Genomic DNA, 20,919 nt, shown 5'->3' with positions numbered 1-20,919 from the left:
CATCTATGGTGATCAACTGACCTAGAAACATAATGGACCAAAGTCATGCAGACTGTGTTGTGCGGCAAAGCAGGATTTCATACATCTAATATGCATATGTCCCGTTTTAAAATCAAATCAGCTTTTATTTTATTTTTTTGTTTTAATATATGGGACATTCGCACCTGCAGATCTGCTATACGAAAGTGTCTTGATCCGACTGACCCACAGCTTAGCTGCAAAATGGTAAAATGTTATCTCTGGTATGAGAAATTAATCAGAACAGTTCATCCTTCTGATTAAGACTATGGTATTAAGAGCACAATGACACTTAATGTCAAAAACTCCACATTGGTCCATTCTCTGGTGTATTATTGGTTACCATCAATTTTTTAATGATTATAATTTATATCTGTCGCAGTATGTACGGCTTTATTGGCATATTGTTATGGTTTTAATTAAATTGAACAATAAAGTAAGTTTGAAGGGTCTGCAGTTTGAGGAAGGGTAATTCCTGGCCAGGAGACTCACCCAGCAATAAAGCACAATTATCATTATTATTATTACTCCTATTTGCCAGTGATAAAATGCCTGTGCTCTTCCTTTCAACTTGAAGAAATTGGCATACCCTTTATGGCATATTTAACCTTCATGTACATTTAGTATGTGGTGCAAAATTTACTCAGGGCCTGCAAGTTAAATGTTGCTAGTGGACTGCAGCAACCATTGAACAGGCGAGCCTACAAACAAGGATTTCTCCAGGCATGCAATTATAAATTTTGCTGCTAACACATTTTTACCTAACACATTATACTTTATGTGGATATTATTTGCTTGGATCGTATGTTAGCACTATAACATTTTAATATCTAGCACTTCCTCAACCCTCACCCTTTAATGATTGCTGAATTTTAAACCATTACAGTGAATCTCCTTCTGTGATTAAACTCTCTCTTCTGGGCTCCCCGGTCCATTATGGTTATGCCGATTGAATGGAGGGAGTTCAGAACATGACGGCAGTGCTAGAGCTACTCCACAACAGCCACCAACAACTGGACAGCAGCGGTCTATCTCCACTATATAAATGACACGCCTGGCGCTGACGCACAGCAAACAGGCCAAGCCACAGTCAAGCATTTCTCCAGGCACGCAATTTTAATTCTTGCTGCTAACACCTTTTTAACTAACACATTATACATTGTGTGGATATTATTTGCTTTCACTGCATGTTAGCACTATTACATTATGATCTCTAGCACTTCCTCAACCGTCACCCTTTAATAATTGCTGTGTTTTAAACCATCTGTGATTACATGCTCTCTCTTGGGCTCCCCAGTCTATTACAGCTCTGTCGATTGAATGGAGGAGTTCAGGACGTGACGGCAGTGAGGTGGTTACTCCACGACTAATGTCAATCACTGGATGGCAGCGATCTAGCTCCACTGTATAAATCACAAGCCTGGCGCTGATGCGCAGCGGGTATGCCGCTGGCAACCAAAAGTTGCGCCAAAGTCAAGCCCATATGCACCCGTCCACGCCAGTCCGTTACCAGGCACCCTGCATCATCACCCCTATGTATTCTTCCTTTATCCACACAATACTATAACAATAAAGACCTAATAAACCTGAGAACTAACTACTCACATTGCACTCCTCATCTGCCTATCACTTTTGAAGGTCCTTTTGCCTGTCTAAAATGTAAGTTCACTTACTCTTTCAAGCATCCTACAGCATTAGTGGATCAGGACAATAGTCCTCCCTTACACATACAGGTTCACAAAACCTCCACCAAGCCCTCTCCCTCCATGCCCAGGCTCCCCAACACATTCCTAAACACTCGACAGAAATATGTGATCTTCTTACCTCAACACAACCATACCTATGTTTCATCACAGAAACATGGCTTCATCAATCAGCATTGCCTAGTATCCCTATAGCCTTCCCAGACAGTTACAAATGAATTAGGCAAGACAGGGAGCATAAACCAGGTGTAGGTTTAGCTGTAGCTTCCAAAAACTCCCTGAGAGTCAAAAGACTTGATTCACTACTCGTGGACTGGATCGAGATTATTATATTTAAATTTTATCCCACAAATGGTCTCTCATGGATTGGTCCGCTTATCTACTACCCTCCAGGACAAAAAAAGAACTTCAGCCCCAACTTAGCAGAGTGACTAGCACCCTACACACTAGCCACATTAGTCTTACTTTTGATAGGTGACTTTAATTACCATGCAGACATTACCAGTGACCACAACATCTCCTCTTTGTTAGCCAACCTCAAAATGGTAAACCTTCATCTTGAAACAAATGGCCCCACTCCCTCTGCTGGACATATGCTAGACCTCATCTTTTTCACTGACAAATTCTCTCAAATTGACATCTGTCTGCCACTAACTTGGACAGATCACTTCCTGATCAGTTTCCAAATTCCGACCATAACGGTCCCTGACAAACCAAAGGCCCAGAACTAAGCTACCACAAAACCTTGAAAACAAATCACTGTAGATGCATTTCGTGGCCTTTCCCAATTGTGTTCCAGAAAACTCCCATTACATTAACTCAGCACTGGCACAATTCAACACTACCTCCCATGCACTGGAAGTTGTGGCTCCTTTCAAACCACTACCAAGGAAATATCTCAGACTCAAGTCCCACTGTCGTAGACTTGAGCTTAACTGGAGGAGTTCCAAAAGCAGTACAGATAAACAACTATTTAAGGATGCCTCGCATGCTTATCACACCAAAATCAAGACTGCACGCTGACAGCATATTGTTCATTAAATGTATCAGGCAGGCAACTCCTCAAAGGAACTATTAAAAATCGTAAAATTCTTTGTCAAACCACAGGTATGTTCTTCTGAAGTCCTAGCCTCCCAAACATTCTACGACACCTTGGTTACTCACTTTCAAACCAAAATTGATATTATCTATAATAGCTTTCAACCAACTACCAACTCATCCATAGCTATACCACATCATTTCAATTCAGCAGTATTGGATTCATTTTGAGTCTATCTCACTAACACAGATGCTGGACTCTCTAGTCAAAGTAACATTTGGATCCCCTGTCGATCTGTGCAACCCCCAAAAATGATCACACATCTTGCCCCATTTCTCGCTCCTACCACACTGCATTATGCAACAAATCACTGACCCTGGCTACAGTATTGACACAATGGAAAACAGCCCATTTTGAAGAAACCAGCCCATAGCCCAATGACCTGATAAATTACTGTTCCATATCTTTCCCCCCAATGTTGTGAACGATCCTGGAGAACCATGTTAACAGCTTAGGGCCTACCTTGAGAGCAACAGCCTGTTAGACATTTCTCAGTCAGGATTCAGACCTTCTCATAGCAGATGGCTCTACTTACAGTAGTTACTACCATAAAACTATCCTTGGTGATCAACAACCAGCTATGCTGGTTTTGCCTGAACTATCAGCAGCATTTGGGACCATCTCACACTCAATTTGGTACAGCGCCCCCTACAAATAGACATTCAGGGTTTAGCTCTGGGTTAGCCGATAGACTTCCTCAATGATAGGATCCACACAGTTTCCATGTGTACATTCCGTTCCAGGAAAATTCAACTGAACAAATGACTCCCTCAAGGTCCCTCCTTGAGACCAACACTGTTTAATGTCTTTGTAGCCCCGCTAGCCCAAATAATTAAATCCTTCAGTTTCAGAACATTTTTATACACAAATGACACCCAATTGGTTGTTTCGTTTGAACAGGAAATCAAATACCTCAAACAAAGATTTTCTTCCTGAATGAAAGAGATTGCCATTTGGATATCCCACAATTCTCTCCAACTTAACAGGCACAAGACAGAAATCATATTGTTTGGCAAAGCTCAGAGCTTCTGGATGGAGAACTGGTGGCCATCAGAGTTAGGCCCTGCTCTACCACCCACCAGAACCGCAAAAAATGTAGGCATAACTCTCGACGATCAGCTATCGATGCAAGACCAGAACGCCGCCACATGTGGCACCTGTTTTGGCATTATGCGCCTCCTCAAAAAAACTTCAGATGGCTTCCACTGAACTCACTTAAAACCCTTACTCAAGCACTAGTCATCAGTTGCCTGGATTTATGGCAACACCCTTTATTTGGCCTCCAATGAATCCCTTCTATTAAACCTACAAGTGGTCCAAAACACCGCAGCACAAATAGTAAATAACCTGCCTCCAAGATCCTCATCACCCCCCCATTCTCAGAGCACTACACTGGCTCCCCATTCGTAGTAGAGCACTATTTAAACTGCTATGTCTAACACATAAATTGCTGTCATGGCTAGGTCCAAAAAACCTTCAGCACAGATGTATCCTTTATGTGCCAAGCAGGAACCTGCGATCTAGCAAACAGTCTCTTTTGTGCCCCAGATAGATCTGTCCACCAAATATGGTGGCTGAGCCTTTTCCTATTTAGCTTCGCTTCACTGGAACAAACTTCCTCTGTTCATGCACACATGCTCTAGCCTTGTGGAATTAAAAAAACACCTAAAAAATTTGATGTTTTAAATGTCCCTTCGGAGATGAGTTGTGCGCTATACCAAGACTTAAATAACATAACATAACATTGTGCATCCACTACAATACCAGTGTAAAGCATGGCTAGAAGCCTACCCTTGTAGCCTGACTTACACCTTGATCTGTCTAAATGAACCCTTTTGGTTGGTTATTTTAGAAAGTTACTGTGTCTTTGCCTAAAGCCTCTGGAAGCTAATTTGCATTTGTCACCAGCTGCAGCCCTCTGAGTACTTAATCCTGAAAGAGGTATGAAAATAACAGAGACAAAGGCTTAGATGTAAGGAGATGCTTATTTTCCTCTGACAGGATGCGCATTTGGACAGTGCCTAGGAACTTAATTACATTCAAAGTTACTTCACCTATCATACGCAGATGCCAGATGACACTTGCACATGCTCCTTCTTTGTATCTGCAGTCAGACAGGCTAACGTCACAGTGGTGTGGGAACTTCCCCTGTAACTAGCATGAAGTGACCATAGAGGAAGGATTGCTGCTTGCCCTGGCCACACCTCTGAAGCTGGCACATTGAATGTAGGAAGAAAGGGGCACTGTGTCATTGTTTGCTGCAGGGCTTACAGGACATGCAACAAAATGGGTATGGTATCCCTGGGAACTTGTACCCTATTGAATAGGGCGCAACCAGGATTCCTTCCAACTCACAGGTTGGTGCCAGCCATAAATGTGGCATCCCCATTACCCTCCGCAGAACACTAATGGACCTGAGAAAGATTGAAAAAAGGACTGAACCTGCTATCTGAGATCTGAGAAGAGACTTAAAGGACTGAACTTGCTCTCCTTCTTGCACCCAGAACAAATAAGTGGAATACAAGGATCATAAGGCTGGCCTCCTGCTCATGTCATAGGGACACAACAAGCTACAAGAGGCTTTTCCTGCCAATGTCCAGCTGACCAGTTCCAACAAGTCCTGTTTTGAACATTGCTATTGGCTTCTGCTGGAGTAAGTCTTGATCCCCAAGTGCTGTAGCAGAGGTGCTGGAACTCTGGGTTGTGCCAAAGTGTACTCCTCCTAACTTCCATAGAATTCTGCTACTTAGAAACATTTTGGCCCCAGAGACTTCTGGAGGACAGGAACAAACCTGCCAAGCTGGAGTATGTTGCTGCTAGGCTAGGCATTCTAGTTTCTTGCACTTGGAGCTTTTCTGCTGCGCCAAATCTGGTTCAGCGGAACTTCGCAGAAAAGGTACCCTGCCTCTGGGAGCCCTCTTCGACTACCATCTGCAGTTTTGCTGCTGAAAAAATCCGAACCCCAAAAAAATGACTAACGGCCAGATGTAGGTGGCCCAATACTGGTCGGTAACGACCGAAATTACCGAATTTCGTCCGTTACCGACCGGTATTGGGCATTTGGGATGTAGGTGGCCTAAATTGCAAATTCGGTAATTTACCGATTCGGTATTTTAAGGAATCGGTAAATTACTGATCCCTTAAAATACCGAATCGGTAAATTACCGAATTTGCAATGTAGGGAGCACTCAAATGAGTGCTTTTCCTATTTTAGGATTCGTTATTTACCACCAACTATAAGTTGGTGGTAAATAAAGAATACCTTTGAAAATGCAAATCTGTGCATTTTCAACTGTGCCATGTGGCAGACATAAATGCCCTTAGGGCATGTTTGTGTGCCACATCTGCACACAAGCACGATTCAGGGGTGCAAAGTGACACCCTCGCACCCTTGAATGTTTACCCCATTTTACCGAATCGGTATTTACCGATATGGTAAATACCAAATCTTACCGATTCGGTCATTTTTGCCGAAAATGTATCTACATCCCATTTACCTATTCTTAAATACCGAATTGGTAAAATTCGGTATTTAAAAATAGGTAAATTGGGATTACCTACATCTGGCCCTAAGTGTGAACATAGAAATCTTTACTGGGCGAAGCTACCAAAAGTATCCGACAGGCAAGGGACCTTCCTTGTGAAATTAGAATTTCTCCTGCTCTGAACTTTCCTGACAAAAGTCGATGGCTTGATTGGGACCATGTCATTGATCTCTACTCGCCCATAGCCCTCTGCCTTGCCCCACCAAAGATTTTTATCTTCCAGTTTTGGGACTAAGCGTCTGATTTAGAATTTGTCAGATGGTTTATGAAATTCATTCAGAGTTTGTAATTGCCATATATCAAACTTACAACATTTATTTTTACTATCAAAAACTAAATCCCAAAGAGGGATTTAAGAAAAATATGAAAATTAAACAAAGAGTGACCCCCTCACCATGCAAGTCTTCTTCCATGACGTGGGGATAATTTTGCCGTATCCACTGCAACTTATCACATTAAAAACTTTCAATTTTCCCTCAATCTAAATAGAGCTGGCGGGCAAATGGCAAAACCTCCGACAGTCATAACTCTTTTGGGCTGATGGAGGTGTATGTTGACAGCGGAATCACTTTAGTCCCTGCTACTGACATACTGAATGAGGCGGGCAGAACCTTCAGTTTGGTGAAGAGAGTGCTTTTTCACATTTACGATAGAGGATCCTCTCCACCAAACTCCAAGTCTGAAGGGCCCTAAGTATGAAGGTAAATCCTCTGACTGCATTAAACCTGGATGCTATATACAAGCCATATTCCATTGCAGTCTGCCTCAAATCACGCCTAGGTCCTGGTCTACTACGACCTGTTGACCACAGTTGGTCCCTAATGGTTTTTAGTGCTACTTTAAATGTAAGGGTTAAAACCTGGGTTCCCCTTGTTGTATTATAAATTAATGTTATATTTTGTTGTGTTGTGTTTTGTTGCAATATATATACTTTACACTTTGCCTATGGGTTAAACTTTTCTGCTGACTGCTATAGCTTTCCGGGATTTACGACCAAGATTATTAAGTGACTTTAATGGTTCATCCTGACAAGGATTGTGAATATTTCTTGAGGTATGTAGTCCTTCCCTAACAAATAATCAAATTTCTTACAATGGCTATGTGTTGTGAAAGAAAGGTGTTTGATCTCTCAAAACTATGTGGTGGAATATTGAGAAACAAAGGGTTAATACACTGCTTTATGAAAATGGTCGGAGGGTTTGCCAATGGCAGTCAGCAATAGCCGATTGTATTGTGGGTCAAGCAATCTCATTGCTAAAGTTTCTGCTAAAAGAAGGGCACATTGGCTTACATTTCATGCAAAGCAGGGCAGCAGCAAAGTTGCTGTGCTGCATTGAATGAAAGGAAGACAGCAGAAATGTGCCATATCTACTAAGATAATATGCATTTCTGCAGTTGCATTTCTGCTGTCTCATAGTACTGGTGCACTGTGTGCTGATGAACACCAATGCATGCACCACTGTACTATGTGTTATACGTAAGATTGTTTTTGTGAAGGAAGGGATACCTTCATGCTCAAAAACAATCCTTAAAAGCAAATTCCTCTTCCTATGCCAGCTAGTGGATGAGCACACATAAAAAGAGAAAGGAACAAAGAGAATTGAAGATATTTCTCCTCGATACAGCCGTTTCAGGGAAGTGCAGCTTTTGGCATAATCCCAGGTTTATTGCTCATACTAAATCTGGGGTTGTGTAAAAAATTGCTCCACCCCTGAAACGCCTACCCAACACAAAGTAACACAAGACAACGCTATATATCTACTAAACCATGCAAAGACAGACAAAATTGCTTTGATTTGAATAGTAAACGCTAAACATGATTTTGCTTTGTGGCTGCGCCATAAAAGTGACCTAACACCAGCACATAACCTTAGTAAATCTAGGTCACCGTTGCATAAATTGGAGCAATTGAATGAAGAAAGCCAGGCTAATAATGTTGTTGCTTTTGTGAATAGCTTTCTCCTTTACCTGGTGATAAATAGGCTGCAGCGAGTATAAATATAATTCAAAGACTACATCTATGCCAGTCTTTTAGATGAGTTGTACAAACAAGTATTGTCTATTTGTATTCCCTTGTCAGCACAAGGTGTCTTTAAGTATACAAGATGAGTTGTCAAGGGAGTGTCTTAACATGAAGGTAAATGACTCAACATATAGGGAAAGAAGAGCTAAAGTGCGCCCTTCGCCGACATCTGAAGAGGTCAGTGTTTGCTCTACAACTTCACCAGGATGTCAGAACAGCAACCACAACTGATGCATTCCGCTAGCAGCAAATTACCTTTCCAAGAGAGGCATGTTTTGGAGCAGAAGTGGAAGACGGGCTCCCGACCTCATGATTATCTAAGCTCCTTTATACGATTAATATGTATTTAAGATATATAGGATATTTTTACAACAATGAAAATAATACAGATTTCTAAACAATCATGCAAACCTTCATTTACATGGTTAACATTTCTTTAGACATATGTGATCTCTCCCAAACCTCCATACACCAAAAAGTAATACGAATGTATTAATGGCTAGATAATAAAATCTAATTGTCAGGCAAAATAACTGAAGTTAATTATAAAATATTGTTTGCTTTTATCTCAGACAGTGCATTAACAATAGGTCGCCTTTAAATCAGTCTGACATAGTATACATCCTCTAAGAAACTATTTGAATAAAACTATCTACATATGTCTTATCAATTGTAAAAATGTGTTGTCAAATAGTGAAATAAAAGCTAGCCTGAAATGACATGAATTATTGTTGAAACATGTAATATTAATAGAGTGTGGGCAGACAGACAGAAGAACTGGATAATAGATGAGTTCGATCTTTGAAATGAAACTATATTTATAAAAGGGAATATAAATGCATCTCTCTGTAGACGTCTGGAAGAGTTCAATAAAACATGATTAGATCGAAACATGTATGAATGCAAAGATATGCAGAACAGTCAAGTGAAGATTAGCAAATAAAGCACCTGACATTCTAGGTGTATGGGAAATTATTCTAATTTGCATAATTTAAAACTCTATGTGTCGGAGTTGATCCATAATTGAATGCAGTGGGTGCAAAAACTCCTACAGTAGAGAGTTGAGCAAGGATCATGTCTGATTGAATTGAAAAGTAGCTTCATATCATAAAATGTGCATGTATAAGGAGCACAGATCCCATTGGGCTTCTTGGCGCTGTACAACAGATATTGTTTATTAGCCAACTCATTGGTACGTAATTAACTAATCTCGGGAGGATGACATGTTAAGTGGACTAGACAGAATTCAGACCTCTGACTATCAAATCAAACACAGAACTCTGCGATGGATTCATAGCCCATTGAGCCAACTGATATAGGTTAAACAAATACGAGTATTGGATTCTAAAGGGTTGGGATCCCTTGTTAATGATGACAGCATTATTGGTCCAATAAATAGCAAATGGTCCGTAACATGCGAATGCTTATAATTGAATTGTAATATCTATAAATGTAAGTTACAACAATGTAATTTCTATTTAAATAGAAAGTTTTCAGACATAAGCAAACTGACAAATGGAGTATTCAAATAATGTTTTTCTAATGCAGCTTAATTATCTAAGGGTTAACCAAGAAATCAAGATGACAATCAAGTGTTTTTGTGGTCACTTCTATCCAGGTATATTTTTCAATTATCAATCAATTTTAATTCAGAAGTACAGCCATATTACTTTATTTAACAGAGCCGGTTCTCCTTTGGCCATCATCAGCCAGACGATGCAGGGCTGAGCTACCCCTCTTGGTCAAACTGATTGATAAACCCTCTCTTGTCACCTGGTAAAGTTCCTGATTCCTTTTATTTAGACATAGCACGTAAGTTTGGCTTCCTACATTTGACTGATTTCTCCCAAGTAATAGCAATACATTAAGCTGCTGTCATGACTTATGGGCTGGGTCATTAAAACCTGAGGATCTGATTACAATGGAGAAAAGAAAAGCAGCAGACAGCTCTAGCATCCTGGGGATAGTAGAGTTAGCATCAATCCTAAAGCCCGGCATGTGACATGTCAAGCCAGTGATTATCTGATAGAAGAGGTGGAGCCAATAATAAATCCCAGCACAAAGTCATTAATATCTCAATTTAGTCTAAGGATCCGGGCTATTTTTGAGAATCCTAAAGGTTCAGGCCAAAACCAATCACAGTGTCCACAGATGGAGCATAATGAACAGGGTAATGAAGGTGATATTGTACACTTGTCTAACTCTTCTAATTCAGGTTCGGATAATGCCCTACTTGTGGGAAAGTTTTCAGGATCTCTGAAGGAAGCCCCAACAGGTCCAGCATATGTTCCTATGGTGGAATGCCATTATAGAAATGAACTTCTTAAGTCACCAGGGCCACCTGACAGTAGTGCTTCCATCATAAGACCTCCTGAGGTGGGGAGACCTGGTGGTATTGCATTGCTTGTAATGAACATGGATGGTGCCAGCAATGTAATTAATTTCGCAAAGTAAGTTATGGATCCTTTAAATTCACTCATCATGAAATTACTCACTTAAGAGTCCAGGTGAAGGATTTATCCTCTAATGTGGACTCAATACAAATCCAGATCATATGAAATAAAACACAGAGGGGGGGGACTGGAGATGGCTGCCATGCTAATTTTGAATCTGCTGATAAACCAAAATCATCACCTCCACCTGTAGGCAAAATGTCTGTTGGGAGGAATTCCCATGGTGTGGTGGTAACTGATGGGGTTTACAGAGTTTCTGATGCAACCAAAGTTGCGAGTTTCCCCAAAAGTATGAACCTATTAACATTACAGTCTTCTTACCAAGGGAATGGAAAAAGCTTTGGGAAGTATACTCAAGGAAATTATCCACAAAGGGCCAAGCAACCTGTGCATCCTTTTAACATAGTATCACAGAATGTGTTAGCCAATCCCAGTTGACCGACATTGTACATGATAAATGTTCAGAAAGTTCACACCACCTCAAATAAAGACAAGGGTTCATTAAAAAACAAGGTAATCTATTGGATCAGACATTCACACCAGTGCTATTCTGTAATAAGGGCAGACCTTCACCATGTTGAGTGTGTTTCTCCTAAGACGATCCATATGATTACATTGCTATTAAAACTGTGGAAGGAGGGTATTGGACGTGGCCCATTTTGCATGGATATTTCCAAAATGTTGCCTTCTTCCTCCTAATTTTTCTGCCATGTTTTTGCTGGGTTTAGACTCTTGGCACTTTACCACTGCTGATCTGTGCTAAAGTGCAAGTGCTCCCTGTGTAAAATGTATTGTTGATTGGTTTATCCATGATTGACATTTTTGATTTACTGGCAAGTCCCTAGTAAAGTGCAACAGATGCACCCAAGGCCTGTAAATCAAATGCTACCAGTTGGCCTGTCGCGCTGATTGTGGCACCCACATGAGTTGCCCTGCAAACATGTCTCTGACCTGCTACTGAAATGTCTATTATTGCACATCTAAAATGCCATTTTGACCTTACAAATGCACCCACTTGCCAGGCCCAAACCTTCGCTTTTTCTACATGTAAATCACCCCTAAGGTAGGCCCAAGGCAGCCCAATGGGCAGGGTGCAGTGTACTTAAAAGGTAGGACATGTATGGTGTGTTTTACATGTCCAAATAATGAAATACTTCTAATTTCATGTTCGCTATCGAAAGGACTATCTCTCCCATAGGGTAAAATTGGGATTGCCTTGAAATATCTTTCAAGTGTAATTTCCCATTGCAATCAGAAAGAAATTTGAGGTTTTGGGGTCTCTGAACTCACAACTTAAAAATGCATCTTTTGGTGAAGTAAGTTATCAAGCTGCATGTCTGAAAATGCCACTTTTAGAAAGTGTTCAACCATAGAGGGTTAACAGGAAGAAATCTTGTTTGGTTCCCAGTCAGGAGGCTGTTTTCCAGGGTTTTCAGATCTCGACCTTGGATTGTGTCTTGAAGTTACCAATGGAGAAAGTCAGGAAGATTTGCAGGGAGGTGCGAAAGCTGCTAGCGAGCGATTCGGTTGCCTTGAGGAATGTAGCAAGAGTTATAGGTCTTCTTACGGTTTCTATTCAAACGGTTTTCCCGGCTCCTCTTCATTACAATGTACTGTAGAGAATGAGGATTTTGTATCTGAACAAAGGGGTGAGATACTCTCAGAGAGTGCAGATAGATTCAGAGGCGCAAGAGGAGCTAGCATGGTGGTTGGAAAATCTTGCGGCAAGGAATGGGAGGGCAATTTTTGGCCCAAACCCAGACATGATTATAGAATCAGACACCAGCCTTCGGTGCTTGGGAGGGGGAGCCAGGTGTGGCTCCTTGACTACTGGGGGAAAATGGACAGGCCAGGAGAGAAATACTTCTAATTTCATGTTCGATATCGAAAGGACTATCTCTCCCATAGGGTAAAATTGGGATTGCCTTGAAATATCTTTCAAGTGTAATTTCCCATTGCAATCAGAAAGAAATTTGAGGTTTTGGGGTATCTGAACTCACAACTTAAAAATGCATCTTTTGGTGAAGTAAGTTATCAAGCTGCATGTCTGAAAATGCCACTTTTAGAAAGTGTTCAACCATAGAGGGTTAACAGGAAGAAATCTTGTTTGGTTCCCAGTCAGGAGGCTGTTTTCCAGGGTTTTCAGATCTCGACCTTGGATTGTGTCTTGAAGTTACCAATGGAGAAAGTCAGGAAGATTTGCAGGGAGGTGCGAAAGCTGCTAGCGAGCGATTCGGTTGCCTTGAGGAATGTAGCAAGAGTTATAGGTCTTCTTACGGTTTCTATTCAAACGGTTTTCCCGGCTTTTCTTCATTACAATGTACTGTAGAGAATGAGGATTTTGTATCTGAACAAAGGGGTGAGCTACTCTCAGAGAGTGCAGATAGATTCAGAGGCGCAAGAGGAGCTAGCATGGTGGTTGGAAAATCTTGCGGCAAGGAATGGGAGGGCAATTTTTGGCCCAAACCCAGACATGATTATAGAATCAGACACCAGCCTTCGGTGCTTGGGAGGGGGAGCCAGGTGTGGCTCCTTGACTACTGGGGGAAAATGGACAGGCCAGGAGAGAAAAATGCATATCAACTACCTGGAGTTGTGGGCATGTTCCTTAGAGGCCGGATCCAGCTGCAGAGGCGGTGGACTCCTTGATGCAAGTTTGGAACGAGTCTTGTTACTACGCGTTTCCCCCCCTTTGCTCTGATTCAAAGGGTCCTGCTAAAGGTGAGAAAGGACAGGGCAGAGATAGTTCTAAGGCTAGGCCAATCAATAAGCTGTCAACTACAGGCATGCCAATACTGAATCAACTATTTATTAACCTTTTACTTCATCAAACCACATGTGTCACTCATTGTGATTGAAAAGAACTTGTTTATTTCAACTTTATTCAATTCTAAAAAAAGAGTTGCAAACTACATTTTTGGTTTTTGGCCCAATATTTTTTTCATTCAAATCTGTTTGATAGGTTTATAGACCACAAAACAACTCAACACACACATGTTGTAAATTGCATGTAATGTGTGCAAGTATACTTTAGACAAAACTTCAACTTTGAGTGTTAAATGATTTGTGAGTTAGAGTTCCATACACAATTAGGAAATAATAATAACAACCTACACATGAAAAAAAATAATCAAAACAGAAAACATAAAAAGCGCAACCACTGGTGTTGTGGCGTTTGTTTCACAAAATACATATCGTTTTTTTTTTACAACCCACATCTGGGCAAAGGCCAAACAGTGAAGAATTCAGTTTAACCTAGATAATTCAATTGATCAATTGGTAAATTGGTTTAGGAACATTAATATGAGAAAATCTGGTTAAACTGCTACAAATTCCATGTTCACTTGTTTGGTCATGAAACGAGGTCTACGCATTCCTTTGGAGGGTTCTCTTCAGGACCTGGAACCGAAACAAAGCTTGATGGAAATTACCCAATCTCTACTCCAACCATAGATCTCTCGGTTACTCCACGTTAGAAAAACGTTAATTTTATAACTTGTATTCTACTCCATTAAGATTGCAGATAAGAGGCCTGATCGTGTTGTCACTGGGGATTTGGCCAGCGTGGTGTCTTCGAAGAACGTTATTTAGACCCTTAGGTGGGAGCCCGTTTGGTTGACAAACGATTCGGAGATATGAGGGCGGTCGAATTATTGAACAGATTTGAATGAAAAAAATATTGGGATGAAAGACAAAAATGTTGTTTGCAATTCTTCTTTCAGAATTGACTAAAGATCAAATAAACAAGTTCAATCACAATGAGTGACACATGTGGGTTGATGAAGTAAAAGGTTTATAAATTGTAGATTCAGTACTGGCAAGCATGTTGTTGATAACTTTTGGAAAGTGGACATTATCTTGGTTAACCGATTCAAAAAATCTTTATTCGGATTTCAGCAAATCCATAAAAGCAATACATTTAAAATATAAGAATTAAAATACATTTCAAGGACTATATACTACAAAAAGTTCATACAAACACAGGTGCAAAGATTCCATATAAAGCCAATTATTAAAGTGCAAAAATAATTGGGCAACTGTAGTACAAATAAATCAAGGGCATTCCATGGTTTTACGTGTATAAGAGATAACTCTCAGAAAAGTACTTACACGAAATATCAATTCATCATTCTCTAATTTTAGGAGCATAGAATAGGATTGATTCAGGGAGAGTGGTCTGTGTTTTTTAAAATATGGGGCTAAAAACCATTTAATATATTTCATATAAAATTTGCAATTAAAAAAGAAATGTAAATCATTTTGCCTGCTAACTCCATCGCATGGGCAAGGCATATTTCCAGAATTCGTCATACTATGGCCCAAAGGAAAACAGAGTGAGAATTGTATAATCCCTGCTCTCATGCGAAATAATAACGATCTTTCCCAATTAGTCATTGGCAATGTCAAGTATAATGGGATTTGTTGTAAAAATAGATCATTATTTACGTTATTCACATAGGACTCAACAGTTTGTTTCCGCATTTCTTCCTCCAACCTCTTTTTCCTATAAAGGGCATATAGTCCAGATTGTACTTCCTTTTTGTCAGTGTTCTTAATCTGAAAAGGATCATCAAAAAGGTGGCCTTTGCCTACACTGGTCAAGCTTTCCTGCGTTGCTCGAAGCCATGGAATACTCATCCCTTTGTCGCAAACCAAGCACTCCTTCAGGATGTCCTGTGTTAGAGTAGCACAGTCATTGGCCCAAATAGCCAGCCAGAACAAAGCAGGCCTTGCTGCGATGAAATCAGTTATGTAGGGAAAATTTAATTCAGCATGGCAGATATACCCAGATGAGGAAATTGGGGCTCCCAGTAGTTTCCTGCACAACCGATTTTCTTCTATTTGCAGACTGGGAGTTTTCACTACCCCCCAAATCTCGGCGCCGTATGTTGCTACCGGGGCACACTGCAATCTGTATATTTTTAAAATCGCCTTAGTTGCTCCAATCCTCTTTGGCCGTGGGAGGGAAAGAAATGAATTTATGGCTTTTGAGAACTTGCCCACTCCACAGGCCGTTCGCAGCAAAAACCATACCTAAGTAGGGGAATGTTTTTGTTGAATGCAACTTGTCCTGTACTACTGTGATAAAATTGAGTTGTCTGGACCCCGGCCCGCAGGACATAATAAAGGATGTTTTAAAATTTACTTTAAGATCAAGGTTCCCCATATAGTGTGCAAAGTTCTTAACTAGGGCGCGTAGGGCGTTTGGTGTTAATCCCATAAGCACCGCATCATCGGCGTACAAGAGCGCGGGTAACAGCCCCCCTTTAATTTTGGGGACATCAGTGGTCGCCCTCTTCAGGGAATCACTCAATCCATTTATGTAAATAATGAACAACAGGGGTGCTAAAACGCAACACTGCCTCACACCTCTCTCAACCTTAATTGCCCCAGAGATTGCACCCTCCATGCCAATCCGTACCTGCGCTTTTGTGTCTGTGAGTAAATAGGCTAAGAAGTGTACTAAGGGCTCATCAAGACCATAAGACAGGAGGATCGACCACAGTTTGGACCTATTTACCAAGTCAAATGCGGACGATAAGTCCATAAATGCTAAGTAAATAGGCGATGCCCTAGCTATATTATATTTGCTGATTATAAGATTTAAGTTCAGGCATTGTTCAGTGGTCCCAACCCTACTTCTAAAGCCCATTTGGCAACGGTCCAGCACCCCCATTTCCTCAGCCCAGTTGTTCACTCTATTGTACAGTACCCGGCCCGGGATTTTCAAGGTGTTGTCCAGGAGCGAGATAGGCCTATAATTCCCAGGGTCAGATCTTTCGCCCTTTTTATAAATAGGTACTATTATACTTGTTGACCAGGTATCAGGGATTGGCACCAACGGAAGACCATTAAAAACATTTACAAAGATTGGTCCCCAAAATTCCGGCTTATATTTAATTATATCTATTGGGAAGCCATCAGGCCCAGGTGCCTTGTTACCAAGGCTCTGGTTAATAGCCGCGGTGACCTCCCCCAGGGTAATTTCTAGTGGTTGCAGATTGCCGGGGCTATAATCTTCTATGGCAGTGCCCGGATTTGCATATATTGTAGAGAAATGTTGTTCCCACTGTTGGCTTGAAATGGTGCAGCTTATTGGGGATAACTGATTACCCATGTCCCGCATCTTTCTTACAGCAGGCCACAAGGTAGCACCATTCCCCACAGCAGCGGAAACAGTTAATTCCTCCCAATGCTCTGCCAATATAGCAGCCTTCCTTGCCCCCATAGCTGTTTTATAATTTTGTCTGGCAGCCCGAACCTCTATTTGACATCTTGGTTTAGAGTTTAGAGCCCTACGGAGGGCCTTGTTTGCTGCTGAACAGCGACTATCAAACCACCTTGGCTCATAATTAATCTTTTTGTTGGGGGCACTTAAAAGGGTCTTTATAATTTTGCAAAGATTAACAAAATCTTTAACTATCCTCTGATGGTTCCCATCAGAAAGTGAACAAGAATCAACTATGGATCGATGGTTACTTGTAATTGCATTCACAATACAGCCACTATCCACCCCCCTCCATTTCAGCCTTAAATTATTGGTTGAGGGCATGATATCCCTGGCTCCAGGGGTACAAACAGGGGCATTGGAGGATCCTAATCTAATGTTCACCTCCAGTGCATTATGGTCCCCAAAGGCGGTCTCCAGGACTCTAGCCATAGTGACTCTATCTATTAATTCTACTGACATAAAAATATAGTCCACTGTGCTAGAGAAATCTCTGCCTCTAAAGGTTGGGATGTAAGTAGATACATTGGTCTTACTTACATCCATTATGTCCATTAAGATATGTTCATTTATAAAACTTTCTAGTTCCCTACCCCGTTTAGTGGCCCTATCCATTTGTGTGTTGCCCTCTTTAGAGTTAGGAAACTTCGCATTAAAATCCCCGGCTAAAATAATCCTATTGCTCGCACAGTTATTAGATAATTCAGCTATTTTTGATAGGTTTCCGAATAATTCTATATAATTCTTATTCGGAGTAGAAAGGAAATCATTATTATAGAAATTAATCAGGTAATAAGGAAACCTACGTGTGAACTCAATTATCTGAATATTTGCACTTTTAGTGGGTATTAATTTAATAGATCCCCCTATGGTTATCCTAAACCCGATCAGTAAGCCTCCAATCGGGCGACCAAAGACAGGCTTTTGAGCATTAATACTATAACAATGGAAGCCCTCTATATCTACAGCAGAAGTAGCCCACGTCTCTTGCAGCAATATTATATCTTTTTCGGATAGAATGTTTAACCATTCCAAATCCAACACCCGCTGTTGGAGTCCTGCGACATTCCAACTAAGGATCCTGAGCTCATTGTTGGGTTGCTTTTTTAGGTATTGTTTCCCAGGGTTCGTGTACATGTCCAAAACTTTTTGGGTACTGCTTGGGTCTTGAGGCCCAAATACCACGGCCTCCTTAGTGGTGCCACCTACTAACTCTTCCCTTGTCAATGCCTTCCTGTGGCTAGTTGGACCTGAGACTACGCTGAGAACCTCTTCATCACAGGCGTCTTTAGTCTTCATCACCTTACTCTCACTGCCCCATTTATCTCCCTCCAGTGTGATGTTTTGCAGCCCAGTCGGTGGTAGAAGTCAATCAACCATCTCTAGGCTTCTAAATCTATTAAAGGTTGGGATCCCCCAGTGGGCATCCCTACCTGTTATACTTCTTTGGGGATTTCTATGAGGATTTCTCCCCCACTCTCCCCAATTGTTCCCTGGGTCCCTCTGGCCCACCCGGCACCAGCCTCCATCAGAGCCATGGTCATGATAATCTGACCTAGCGTGACTCCTGGGTGGATAGAAAAAGGAGAGGTGCCTTGTCTCAATACCTTCACTATACCCCTCACTTCTCCAGGAGCAGATGTAGTCTACCGTGCGTGGGTCTTCGAAATTAATAATCACACAGTCACCCTGTGTTTTCTTTCTCTCATGGCCCACCCACGGTACTCTCCGGACTGTTAAGATTTTACTTGTGCAATATGGGGGTAGGGGCCTGTTGTTATTTAGCCAATGGTTGACCTTATTTAGTAGGGTCCAGGTGGGTTCATCTATGTTATCTAATGTCTCTGGGACCCCCGTCATCACAACTACAAAGGGACCCGAACCTGGGGGAAAATTAGCAGCGAATCTCTCCTTATTTCCTTTGTTCCCGTCCTTATTAGAACTCACGCCCTGCGACTTTGCTGGATTCCCTTGCGATTTTATGGTTACAGTGGGAAGGGTTGGTTTATTTACCACATCCTTGGTCACCAGTGATGGCTTGGGTTTGGTGTTTGAGGCTACCACGGCTTTCTATACAGGTTGGCCCAATGGTTGGGGGGTACAAGATTTTGCTGCCTCTACTATAGGTGCTACTTTTGTAAGGGGGCTTCTGACTAAGGTGCTTAATTCAATTAATTGTTTTTCTATGTTCCCCAGTCTTGCATCTATAGTTGCCAAATGGGCGGTTATAAGTTCCCCAACTTTCATTATTAATTGGCTATTTGAGGAACAGTCTTTACATGTTATCCCCAAAGTGGGCAAATCCCCTGTGTGTTCCGAGCCTGTATTTACTTTCTTATTGCCCTTCTTTGGATTGTTAAATGGACCTTTCCCCTGCTTTCTCTGTGGCAAAGGATTCCCCTTGAGTATAGATGTACTTAAGCCTTTAAGCTGTTTCTGTATGGCTCCCTCCCTTAGTCCTCTCAGCGCTCTCGGGCTTGGGGTTGGCTCCTCCAATATGTGAGTAATAACTGGGTCTACTACAAGAATGGGATTCGCAACCACCAATTCCGAGTCTACAATCAGAATCGGGTCGGTAGCAGAGGCGCGTGTGGTATCCGTCATGAAAGTAGGTAATAACTCTGACTCCAGAATAGGGTTCGAAACCTGACCCGGGCTCACAGCAGGAATCGAATCGGTTACCAAATCCAGTTCTGTATTAAAGTTATCAGTCAAATATAAGTTTGGGGATTTTTCCAAGCTTAGCTGCGAATCAGAGAGTGACTGTGTTGCTGACAGATCAACTATATTAGGCATGCTATGGATTTCCACTCTAACTCTAGTGGAGTGGTGTGGCTCACTGGTTAGAGGGGGCAGACCCAGAAGCAGAGGTCAGCCCAGGAACAGGGTTCGATTCCCGACGCGGCAGGGTCTTGGGCCATGGTCAGCGGACTTGATAATTCTCGCCTCGGTGCCTACTGTAACCATGGGTCACACTCAGCAACTCTGGGCAATAGCTTGCATAATCTCTACTAACGGCCCCATCAGCGCAGGGGATGCTTGTCTTCACCTTGGAGATGCCCAGGAGGGACGATCTCACAGGGAAAGCCAGGATGGGTTCCCCAGCGGTATACAGCGCCGGGACGCCCCTTTGCTGGGGCAGCTGTGCGCTTTACAAGTATACGACATTTAACATTTAACATTAACTCCGGGCATAGCACCAGTGTCAATATCCCGGTTTGGAGTTTTGGCTGAGGAAATGAGGCCCAGTGATGAGCGTTTTGCCTGTGCCAAATCTAAAGAAACTCTACGTTTCCAAAAGGGAAATCCCATGATCTATGGCCTCATTCGCCCTTGTAATAAAGTTATCGATTGGGCCGGTGACCTTAGCTCCTCCAGCCGCAGTCTTACTCCGACTGCCCATTGTTGACATGATGGCCAATATCAAGAGCGATCAACCACTAGTAATGGATTGTACAAGGCAGATACTTATCTTGGGTATCCTGTTTTAAATACCAGGAATATGGAGTTTTCAGGTAAAAGGGGGGTGGGCCGTCCCGTCCTCCGTCGTCCCCGGACGGCCACAGACGGCCCGCCCCTTGCCCGGGCTTCGCCCTGGGCGTCCCGCGTGCGTCCCGCGACGCGGAGGGCACAGTTCTTTTAACGCCCCTCCTATCGCTGCAAGCGCGTCAGGGTAGGCGCCGCAGCAAGGGACGGCGGGATCTGTAGTCCCGAGGCGGCTGGTGTAGGCGGCGTGCACGGTCGTTGGCGCTCCTGCGCTTCTCTGGTCCCGGCAAGGCAAGGTCTCTCCCAGGTCAGTGTCTGTGTCACTTGGAAAGCGTTCCCCCCGCTCCACCGAGGGCACAGTTC

The sequence above is a fragment of the Lissotriton helveticus genome, chromosome 11 (genome assembly GCF_964261635.1).
Source record: "Lissotriton helveticus chromosome 11, aLisHel1.1, whole genome shotgun sequence".
In the NCBI taxonomy this organism is placed as follows: Eukaryota; Metazoa; Chordata; class Amphibia; order Caudata; family Salamandridae; genus Lissotriton; species Lissotriton helveticus.
The sequence above is the reverse complement of the archived record's forward strand: the minus strand, read 5'-3'. Positions refer to the sequence as shown.